Consider the following 9,681-nt stretch of genomic DNA (forward strand, 5'->3'; position numbering starts at 1 on the left):
GATTACTCGTTCAGCTAATACAGTGAAGGTCACTCCCAAAATAAATCTTCATTAGCTGCGGCGGAAAATAACTGCCTACAACTAGTTGTTTTCTTTAATTAAACTCTAATGTAACAGGAAAGTAAACAGGCTTTGAGGCTCGCAGCATCTGCTGGTGGCGAGCCGGGGTGGAGGAGATGGGTACGGGCGGAGGAGGAGGAGGATGCGTCTGAAGGCCGATCAAATATTGCCGGGCCTTGGGAAGCCGTAAGTACAAAAAATGTAATAAATTAATAAATAAAAAAGGCAACAGCTCAGCCGACCCCCGTTCGGAACCCATCAGAGTGGTTCTAGATCACGTGAACACTAAGAACGCTCCAACATAGTGACCACATGTAGGCTGGAAGACTCACTGACAAAAAGGGAAAGCTGTCAAAGCGTAGGTAAACCCGGCCACCCTTCATCGGTTTAATACCCCGTTTCCCCCCAAAACAAGACCTACCCCAAAAATAAGACCTAGTAAGATTTTTCGGAATTGCGAAAATATAAGACCTTCCCCCGAAAATAAGACCTAGTTGGGACCATTCCCAGGGCCGGTGGTGGCATAAGGGGGAACTTGAAGAGCCGTGGTGGAGAATCAGCGGTGCCGACGAAGCCGGCGCTAGAGGAAGAGAGGCAGAAGCGGAGGGAGCAGAGCCGCATAAGCTGATGCCGCCTCTATAGCGCCGCCTCCTGCCACAGGCGGAGTCATACCAAATGCACTCCGCCTGTGAGGAGTCCATAGTGAAAGCGCGCGTCCCTCATTCTGGCCAGCGATTGGTTAGCAAATTGCTCTTGGAAAGGTACGGCGCCCCTGATTGCCCAGATCACCATATTTTGGTAGTGTATCTGTCTATATAAATCGTGTATAATAATAATAATAATAATAATAATAGTGTAACTGTCAGGATACAGTGGTATTATTACATTTAAAATAATTAAAACAGAAATATATATTTTTCTTAAGCAACATTTTCATACATTTGGCAACCTATAATAAAAACAGTTTTTTTCCCCTAGATTAAACAATGTGCCCCCCCCACTCACAAATTTTTTTTTTATGTTATTCAAAAAAACTGTTTGTGTGCAAATTTGTCAACAGAGTTATTATTAAAGGAGAACTATGGGGTCAGGGCTTTCCCCCATAGTTCTCCTTAGGGTAACGGGAGGACACAAACTAGCGTCCTCCCGTCACCCTAGGATCAGTATACCGCGAGCTACAGCTCCCTAAAGAGGCAGAGCCAGCTGTACCCGCCCCCTCCCCCGTCCGTTCCGCCAGTCAGCGCTGGCAGATCTGATGGGGGAGGGGGGGAATCTAGCCCCTCCCCCTGTCACGGCAGAGAGCCGTGACAGGATCGATAGGTGAGCGAACGCCGGTATGTGTTCGCTCACCTCCCGATCTACCGAGCCGACCTGTGACAGTCTCATTGTCACAGGTCGGCTCCAACTATGAGGTGAGTGAAAAGCAATCACCTCATAGTTCTCCTTTAAGTTACCCGACACGTGCTGATGTTGCTTAAAGTAACATTAAATCTTAAAAATTATTTCCCGTCCCTGAACTCTGAACAACAATGTACAATCTCACGTTTAGATTACTCATTTGTATTGAGATTGTAGTCCATCCCGGGAGTGAGCTTGGAGCGGTGACTACTCTACAACACACACAGGGACCATGGGGAACAGACGTGGCCCCCCTCCAGAAGGAAGGACAGTGTCAGTGATGATTGGAGGATCTACAGCCGAGTGATACACAAATAAGATACATTGTTGTTCAGAGTACCACAGCATACCTTCAGAGGTCTAGTGGAGTCCATGCCTGGACGGGTCAGGAAAAGGGTGACCTACTCCATATTGGGGGGTCATCTAGATACCACAGAACAACTTCAGAGGTCTGGTGGAGTCCATGACTGGACGGGTCAGGAAAAGAGGGACCTACTCTATATTGGGGGGTCATCTAGATACCACAGCATACCTTCAGAGGTCTAGTAGAGTCCATGCCTGGATGGGTCAGGAAAAGGGGTACCTACTCAATATTAGAGGGGCCATCCAGATACCACAGAACAACTTCAGAGGTCTAGTGGTGTCCATGCCTGGACGGGTCAGGAAAAGGGGGACCTATTCCATATTGGGGGGGCCATTTAGATACCACAGCATACCTTCAGAGGTCTATTGAAGTCCATGCCTGGACGGGTCAGGAAAAGGGGAACCTACTCAATATTAGGGGGGCCATCCAGATACCACAGCACACCTTCAGAGGTCTGGTGGAGTCCATGTATGGACGGGTGAGGACAAGGGGGAACCTACTCAATATTAGGGGGGCCATCCAGATACCACAGAACAACTTCAGAGGTCTGGTGGAGTCCATGCATGGACGGGTGAGGACAAGGGAGACCTACTCAATATTAGGGGGGTGGTCATAATCTTATGGCTGATCGGCGTATATATGTATGTGTAATGCGTGTAATTCACAGGCCATTATAATAGGCGGTTCATAGACGGGCCTCCGTGTTACAGGTGCGCAGGGCTCTCCGGGAACACAGAAAGATCCTGTAGATGAGATCAGGGAGATTTTCATGTAAAACGAGCCGGCCTCTTCCCGCCGGAGTCCTGGAGAGAGAATACGCACAAGGGCATGGGAGCGTCCCGCCGCTCTATTAATGATAATGTTCAATGATCTGTGAATAACCTGGAAAAATTGAAGATTATTGAGTTACTTTCTCAATCTATCCGTCCGTCACTGGAGGAGCCGCTCTGTCATGATAGATCGCCGCATTCCCCTGCGCTGCTTATCCTTCAGTCCCACGCTCTGCGTTCTCCTTGGATGGGGACGGGGTGGGAGGACAAGACACTGCGGTGGACTGCTTTGTCCATATAAATATCTAATAGGTAACGCATCCTTAATTTCGTCATGTGCGCACAATAGCTGAAATATGAAAAGGAGTTGCGAGTGTTGACATGAAAAGGGGAAGAAGGGGGGCAGATGAGGGGGGAACCGCACTCATTTTACAAAGATTTAACAGGGGAAAGGCATTTATATAGTCATGTGACTGGAATATTCAAATTTCATTGGATAAAATCTGTAATTTCTTTTTTTTTTTTTTGCCAGTTCAGCTCTCCCCCCCTGCACACACTCACGCACCCACACACCCACGGACCGGCAATTTTCACTTTGTTGGCTCTGGGCCTGTTTAGTACTTGAGAAAAAGAAATTCATAAACCATTTTTTGTTTTTTTTTAAGGATATTTTATAGCTTTCGTGCTAAAATTATTTGATTGATTACGCAATCCATAGGCAAAAAAAAGTAGGGCTGGTAAGGATTAAAATTTCCGTGTTCGATTAATCGAAAAAAAAATTTTAATCGATTAATTTTGATTAATTATAAAGCACATACAGATCCAACTGCATTGGCCTATACACATACAGCACAAAAGAGGGCGGCGGAGAGGCGAGTGTTTTCATTAGCGATCGAAATTATTTTAAAATCGATCAAAAAGTTTAACGATTAATCGAGAAATTAATCTTTAATTTCCACGCCATAATTAAAAAAAGTAACCCAAAAGCATTTTTTTTTCTAATTTAATCGGTATTACTGAAAAGAAAAAAAAAAAGGTTACTGTAAATAAGAATTATGAATTTAAATCTATAATTTGTCAAATTTTGAATGGACTGAAAATAAAATTTTCAGTCAATATATATATTTTTTTTTTTGCCATGTGTTTGTTTAACCGTAATCTCCATCTTCCTCATCCATTGCACCCACACATATTATATACCTGTATATTTTTCTTGAAGACGTTTCGCTGGTCGTCCGACCAGCTTTCTCAATTCAGAATGACTTTTACAAAAAATTATCTGGGAATAAATATGGTGAATGTCGCCTCCAATCCACATCATCTGTTAGTCGCAACCAGGTGTTGATGCATTTGCATAATTGGAGTCTAGGTGGTGTTATTAACCTGCCCAGAGAGAGGTGTTATACAGCATTGTATGTGGCAGACAATAGATGTCTCCCCCCCGCTCTCTATTCAAGCTTGGCTCCTCCATTGTTACATACATGGCCTCTCTCACATCTCTATTGAACCAGTCCTCCTCCCTGTCTAGGATGCGTACTGGACTGTCTTCAGAGGAGTGACCTTTTTCCTTTAGATGTGGGTATACTGCTGAATCCTGACCAGAGGGTTTGGCTCTTCCATGCTGTGCCATACGCTGGTGTAGCTGCTGTTTTGTTTGACAACAGCAACTACCTCTGGGCAGGTTAATAACACCTCCTAGCTCCAATTATGGAAATGCAATCAACACATGGTTGTGATTAAAGGAGAACTATGAGGGGGGGTGCTTTTCACTCACCTCATAGTTCTAGCCGACCTGTGACAATGAGACTGTTCCGCCAGTAGATCGGGAGGTGAACGAACACATGCCGGCGTTCGCTCACTTCTCGATCCTGTCACGGCTCTCTCTGCCATGACAGGGGAAGGGCTGGATTTCCCCCTCCCCGCTCTGATCCGCCAGCGCTGACTGGCAGAACGGACGGGGGAGGGGGCGGGTACAGCTGGCTCTGCCTCATCGATGTCGGGATCCGCTCCGGCGTCTCAGTATACCGCGAGCTGTAGCTCCCTCTATATACTGAGCTTAGGGTGATGGGAGGACGCTAGTTTGTGTCCTCCCGTTACCCTCAGGAGAACTATGAGGAGAGTGAAAACCATATTTACCTGGCCGAAGTTCGACAATAAAACTCTCACAGGTCGGCTCAATAGATCGGGAAGTGAGTGAACACATACCGTCGCTCGCTCACTTCCCTGCAGAGAGCCGTGACTGTCACTCACGGCTCCCTGCAGGGTATCCCCGCTCCGATCCTCCATGACTGACTGGCGTAACGGAAGGGGGAGGGGCGGGCACAGCTGGCTCTGCCTCTAGATAGGCAGAGCCAGCTGTCACTCACGCAGCTGGGTGGATCTTGACAGTAAATTCGGCTGCGGTGTCTCAGTATACAGCGAGCTACACTGAGCTTATGGGTGACGGGAGGACGCTAGTTTGTGTCCTCCAGTTACCCTTAGGAGAACTATGGGGAAAAGCCCTGACCCCCATAGTTCTCCTTTAAGGGGTTATTTTTTAATTTACAGGAGCTTCCATTACATAGCATCTCTGAGGAGAATACAGTATTCTCCTCAGGAGATACTTTGTATCACTTTTGTAACACACAGCCGGGCTCGCAGGTACACTACACAGTGAGCAGCTGCTGGTGTTCTATCGAGAACTCCAACCATCTGACTTCCGGTTTAGTTAGATGAGGTTTGGCCGAGGAGGCTGTACCGCACGTGCGCCACCCGCGGCATTTCCCTAGACACGCACTACACAGCAATAAAAGTATTAAAATGAACTACGATCAGACTAATCCAGCACGTTATTCATCTGAGTTGCCCCCGCTCAATATGGCCGCAAGCCATAACTAAACCGGAAGCCAGATATTTGGGAGATCTCGATAAGTTGGAACTTTCGATAAAAAAGACCGGCTCTGTGGCTGTCACGGCTCAGTGATGACGTCACGCTGCGATCACAGGACCGTGACCACCTGATTGGCTTTCCAGGGTCTGCCTCGGACCCCCGAGGGACCAATCAACAGCAGTAACTCAATGAGCACTTTATTTCAGTTGCAAATAACTTTGCAAGGTTTTGTATCAGAAACAACATTATGGTTATTTTAACAAATTAAAATACATTTTATATGTATAGTTAAAATATTTATTTTTTAAAACAACACTAATCAATCGGAAAAGGATATTTTTTTTTTTTAATTTGATGTTTTTTCCAGAGATTGCATAAAAAAAAGAAAACATTTTTTTTTTTGCAGAGCAATATCACCAAAAGAAAGCCTTGTGCTAAAAAAAACCCAAAACAATGTAGTAATAAACTATTCTCTGGTCCATGGGCGGGAGTTTGAAGGGTGTACAGGGGTGAGAGCTGAAGTGGGCAATGTTCCCAAAGCTCTCTGCATATCAAAGGAAAGAAAAGATTAATAAAAAGGGCAAAAAAAAAGGCAAGAAGACATGTAAACACCCAGGAAAGTTTACATAGCGGGATGCCTGGATTATAGTGACCCACGCTGCAGGAGAGAGGAAAAAGAACAGCAGGAATAGTGGGAGCCCCTCATAATGCCCACAGCGGGTGTACAGACCCGGGAACTCAGCACAGGGATGGGGGGAGCTCCTCATAATGCCCACAGCGGGTGTACAGACCCGGGAACTCAGCACAGGGATGGGGGGAGCTCCTCATAATGGGCACAGCGGGTGTACAGACCCGGGAACTCAGCACAGGGATGGATGTGTCCTCCCGTTACCCTCAGGAGAACTATGAGGAGAGTGAAAACCATATTTACCTGGCCGAAGTTCGACAATAAAACTCTCACAGGTCGGCTCAATAGATCGGGAAGTGAGTGAACACATACCGTCGCTCGCTCACTTCCCTGCAGAGAGCCGTGACTGTCACTCACGGCTCCCTGCAGGGTATCCCCGCTCCGATCCTCCATGACTGACTGGCGTAACGGAAGGGGGAGGGGCGGGCACAGCTGGCTCTGCCTCTAGATAGGCAGAGCCAGCTGTCACTCACGCAGCTGGGTGGATCTTGACAGTAAATTCGGCTGCGGTGTCTCAGTATACAGCGAGCTACACTGAGCTTATGGGTGACGGGAGGACGCTAGTTTGTGTCCTCCAGTTACCCTTAGGAGAACTATGGGGAAAAGCCCTGACCCCCATAGTTCTCCTTTAAGGGGTTATTTTTTAATTTACAGGAGCTTCCATTACATAGCATCTCTGAGGAGAATACAGTATTCTCCTCAGGAGATACTTTGTATCACTTTTGTAACACACAGCCGGGCTCGCAGGTACACTACACAGTGAGCAGCTGCTGGTGTTCTATCGAGAACTCCAACCATCTGACTTCCGGTTTAGTTAGATGAGGTTTGGCCGAGGAGGCTGTACCGCACGTGCGCCACCCGCGGCATTTCCCTAGACACGCACTACACAGCAATAAAAGTATTAAAATGAACTACGATCAGACTAATCCAGCACGTTATTCATCTGAGTTGCCCCCGCTCAATATGGCCGCAAGCCATAACTAAACCGGAAGCCAGATATTTGGGAGATCTCGATAAGTTGGAACTTTCGATAAAAAAGACCGGCTCTGTGGCTGTCACGGCTCAGTGATGACGTCACGCTGCGATCACAGGACCGTGACCACCTGATTGGCTTTCCAGGGTCTGCCTCGGACCCCCGAGGGACCAATCAACAGCAGTAACTCAATGAGCACTTTATTTCAGTTGCAAATAACTTTGCAAGGTTTTGTATCAGAAACAACATTATGGTTATTTTAACAAATTAAAATACATTTTATATGTATAGTTAAAATATTTATTTTTTAAAACAACACTAATCAATCGGAAAAGGATATTTTTTTTTTTTAATTTGATGTTTTTTCCATAGATTGCATAAAAAAAAGAAAACATTTTTTTTTTTGCAGAGCAATATCACCAAAAGAAAGCCTTGTGCTAAAAAAAACCCAAAACAATGTAGTAATAAACTATTCTCTGGTCCATGGGCGGGAGTTTGAAGGGTGTACAGGGGTGAGAGCTGAAGTGGGCAATGTTCCCAAAGCTCTCTGCATATCAAAGGAAAGAAAAGATTAATAAAAAGGGCAAAAAAAAAGGCAAGAAGACATGTAAACACCCAGGAAAGTTTACATAGCGGGATGCCTGGATTATAGTGACCCACGCTGCAGGAGAGAGGAAAAAGAACAGCAGGAATAGTGGGAGCCCCTCATAATGCCCACAGCGGGTGTACAGACCCGGGAACTCAGCACAGGGATGGTGGGAGCTCCTCATAATAGGCACAGCGGGTGTACAGACCCGGGAACTCAGCACAGGAATGGAGGGAGCTCCTCATAATGGGCACAGCGGGTGTACAGACCCGGGAACTAAGCACAGGGATGGTGGGAGCTCCTCATAATGGGCACAGCGGGTGTACAGACCCGAGAACTCAGCACAGGGATGGTGGGAGCTCCTCATAATGGGCACAGCGGGTGTACAGACCCGGGAACTCAGCACAGGGATGGAGGGGGGCCCTCATAATGCGCACAGCGGGTGTACAGACCCAGGAACTCAGCACAGAGATGGTGGGAGCTCCTCATAATGGGCACAGCGGGTGTACAGACCCGTGAACTCAGCACAGGGATGGTGGGAGCCCCTCATAATGGGCACAGCGGGTGTAGAGACCCGGAAACTCAGCACAGGGATGGTGGAAACCCCTCATAAGTTTGGATTTTGCACCAAAAAGGAATAATGCGATGCATAGAAATACACTACGGCTGTCCGGTAATTTCCCAACGTGGGGGCGATGAGAGCGGCGGAAGGTTGGGAGCGGCACCCCCCAGTGTCAGCCATGGCGGTGAAGTACGGCTCTGTTTATGCAGCCAACATTCATAACGCGGGAATGTGACTTACAAATGTCTTTGACTCATTGCCATAAATATGCATGCGCGCCATATATAACGGCAGCCTTGATGAGAACGGGGCGATGCGCGCGGCTTAAGAGGTTTACATTACAGCACAGAGCGGGACGGCGGTGAGAAATCACGGCAAAGCGACACCTTGTCCTGATATCCGGCAGATAAAAGCTGTAAAGTGTGATGTATGGAGGCCGCGCTCGCCCCTCTACTATACATACTAAACAATCGGCCTCCAATATCCTTCATTACCTCGCCGGGCGATAAAACGCTCAGCCGTGTCACAGCGCGCACCTCCAAATATAACTCTCAGGTGAGATCGGGGCCCGCGTAGTGCCAGAGAGGCCGCCCCCGGGAGATGCTGTATTTACTAGTTTCACCTCCCGGTAATGGACGGACGGGACATTTAATAACTCGGAGAGGAGGGCAGAGACGTTATGGAGGCCGCCGTGTCAGCCATCGCTCCGAAAGTGGCGGAACTCCGCTGTTCTGACTCCACACCGAGAGATATATACAATAACAAGGAAGGAAAATAAAGGGAGAATGCATTGAGGAGAGGAGAGTTACAGAGGAAGGAGCAGAGTCCTCCAGCAGAGCCGAGTATTTCAGGAGAGGAGAGTTATAGAGTAAGGAGCAGAGTCCTCCAGCAGAGCAGAATCTGATAAGATCTCCAGTTCTCTGCGGTAATAATAACACGCGTATAATAATGTTCTCGGTGTCCGCGGACCGGCTGAGCGCAGAGCCGCAGTACGTCACGCCGAAAGAATTCCAACTTTCCGAGGCTGCAGATAAAGAACGACTTTTCCATTAATATCCCGGCACAGAGAAGACGTCTGTCAGCAGCTCGCTCGGCTCGTCTGGGAGATTAGAAGACGACAAATAAAAAACCCCGAACGCATCTCACAGAGGACTACGGAACCCCGACGCTCAGGTCACTCCGGAGCCCAGGATTCCACTGATCATTAAAGTCGACCTTCCAGAAAGAATACATTGTAACCCCATTGTAGCAACGTTTCAGCATTGTTACTCCTGTGGAAGATCTCTGACTGCCGACCGAACCTTCCTTATATCACTACATGTATGTGGAGCACCGAGGCCGGACGTCTCGTATTGAGGGCTGGTACTGCGACTCGATGTAAATACATAAGATACAGTATTTGTGGGAGATT

Source organism: Nanorana parkeri, unplaced genomic scaffold (assembly GCF_000935625.1).
Source record: "Nanorana parkeri isolate BGI_ZX_2015 unplaced genomic scaffold, ASM93562v1 scaffold2449, whole genome shotgun sequence".
Lineage (NCBI taxonomy): Eukaryota > Metazoa > Chordata > Amphibia > Anura > Dicroglossidae > Nanorana > Nanorana parkeri.